The following is a 2,346-nucleotide window of genomic DNA, read 5'->3' as shown; positions in this document are numbered from 1 at the left end:
ACTTGCATTCTTTGTTCTTCGCGGTCCCCCTCGTCCTGGCCCTCGTCCTCCACCAATTCCTGCTCCGTGTACACGCTCATACGACTTCGCACCCCTTCGTATATACGTCTACGATGAGAGAGACAAGCTTCAGAGGCTGGCAGGGAGACGTTCGAAGGACAGGGAGAAAAGAAGTGCACGGATTCTCGAGAACGAAGGGGGCTACCGTCTGTGCTAAGGGGGTAGAAGGATGTTTTAAGGAAGGTGGATTCGAGAAGTGAATCGTTATTCTTGTCGCGTTGCTTCCCGCTCGATTTACTGATTCTTCTTTCGTTGTTTCTTTCTTTCTTCCTCCTCCTCCTCCTCCTCCTCCTCCGAAGATTCTACAAGTTTCCCATACTTTGACAATCTCGTGAAAATTTCAGCTTCGTAACACGACTAACCCTCTCGATATCTTTTCGTTCCAATAAACTGACATTCTCGACTTCCAGTTCAACCGGTTGCAAACATTTGTTGCGCATACTTGAAATAGATATACGTCGGGTCGTGTCGGTTTAGGACGCGGTTAAGAGAATTATTTTCTCGCGAGAGAATCGGGTATCCGAGCTGGGGAGTATGATCCAGAAAGGGCGAGGGGAAAGGAAGAGGGGTAGGGCGAGGGCGAGGAACGTCTTCTTAAAAGAATCTCATCCGCTGTCCTGATTCCGCGCGTTAGAACTCACGAGAGGAACGGCGCAGTCAGCGCAGCGAGGCGTGATTAAGAAGAATAATGAAAGAAATCTGCACCGCAAGAAGCGTTCCTCCTCCGCTTCCGTTCCTGAACCCGTCGCCTTGGTCCCTGGCGCCTAGTGAAAAATGAAATCTTTGTTCTCCGAAGCCGGCGGCCTAGGTAGGCTGTGCCTGGTAGCTGCAAAAGCGAGGTAAAACTCGGCTGATGCTCGTCCCGAGCGAGGAACAACCGTTGGATGAGGGAAGAAGAAGGAAGAGGGGAGGCGGTGGAGCGGTAATCGGAATAGATAGAGACTTTCCTAGAGACAGGCCAAGGAGAATGGGCCATTCATGCACGGGAAACCGAGTGACTTGGTGGTTGGAGGACCGCGGGATTGTAATACGTCTCCGGCTCCGTCGTGGAGATTACGTCTCTGTGTGTCCCGCGGGGCTGCAATATCTTGCATTCCCCTCCCTCGGGTTGCACCCTTCTCCGTCTCCTCTTTCTACTACGCCTTTTCCGCCAACCAGTCCATCTCCACGTCCGTTTACGTCGTCCTCCCGCTCTTCGTGCTTGTCGTCGTCGTCGTCGTCGCCGTCGCCGTCGTGGTCGTAGTTGTCGCCATCGACGACTTTTGCATCGTCGTCGTCGTCGTCGTCGAAGAAAAAAAGAGACGGAAGAAAATCCGGGAGTGCCAGCGAAGCGAACGGAGCCGCGGGGTTGGAGAGCTGGAGGACAGTGGGGCGAGAAGCAGGAAAAACTGCATCCGTTCGAGTCACATCCGCGAACCCCATCGGGTCTTAAGAAATCAATTAAACGAAGAGAGGCTGCTGCTCGGGGTGGGAGGACGACAGAGGAGGGCCAAAGGATAGAGGAGGGGAATATCAGCTAAGGGACGACGGAGAAGGATAGATAAAGGGTGAGCGACGGGGAGTGAAAAGGAGAAGGAGCGGAAGGTGGAGGGGCGAGTAGGAGGCAGGCCGCTCTCTGTCAAGTGGATGAAGCGGGGAAAGACGAAAAGACAGACGGCGAAAGACGGAATTCACAGTAATCAGGGGATCTCTCTCTCTCTCTCTCTCTCTCTCGCTCTTCCTCTATACATGTGTGTGTATATCTATATATACACATGCATGTATTGCAATATAGATATATATATATTTTGCAATCCTCCCCCTCCCCCCTCCCGCTCCCCATCGTTCTTCCAGTTTCTTTTACCTTCTGTTTCTGTTCCACTCTTTTCATTTCTCCTCGCTGAAGAATTCATCAAGCAGAGGTTCCGGTAAGGAGGATACTGAAGTTCAGGCGAGTTCGCGGCAGGGAAAGAATAATAATATCGCAACCAAGGAAAACTGAAGCACTGGTTGAAGTGCAGTACCGGTAAAGTTTCGGGTGCAAAGTTTCCTGAGCTGGCCGCCGCGCACGCGGGGTAGGATTTAAACGAAGGACGGACACCGTTTGTCCGAAACCCGTGACACATTTAATTCCGCAGCTTGTTGAATGCGAGCCGTTTAATCGTGAACGAGTTTCGCGTACGGTATACAGACGGATACGGATTTCTGCTGTTGCACAACGCCGCGTGAGAAGAAGGTGTGTACAGGTGGGGATACACGCACGGGAGAAAAGTGGAAGAATTAATAAACAGGTTCGTCGAATTGGAC

General features: G+C 51.9%; 1 long non-coding RNA gene across 1 annotated transcript in view; it reads right to left on the bottom strand.

The window, feature by feature from the left end:
• The window catches only part of LOC108575380, a 127,452-nt gene that overhangs the window by 31,731 nt on the left and 93,375 nt on the right, over window positions 1-2,346 (bottom strand). The gene's annotated exons all lie outside the window — the stretch shown is intronic.

The sequence above is a fragment of the Habropoda laboriosa genome, unplaced genomic scaffold (assembly GCF_001263275.1).
Source record: "Habropoda laboriosa isolate 0110345459 unplaced genomic scaffold, ASM126327v1 scaffold143, whole genome shotgun sequence".
NCBI lineage: Eukaryota > Metazoa > Arthropoda > Insecta > Hymenoptera > Apidae > Habropoda > Habropoda laboriosa.
This window is presented reverse-complemented; position numbering and strand designations above follow the sequence as displayed.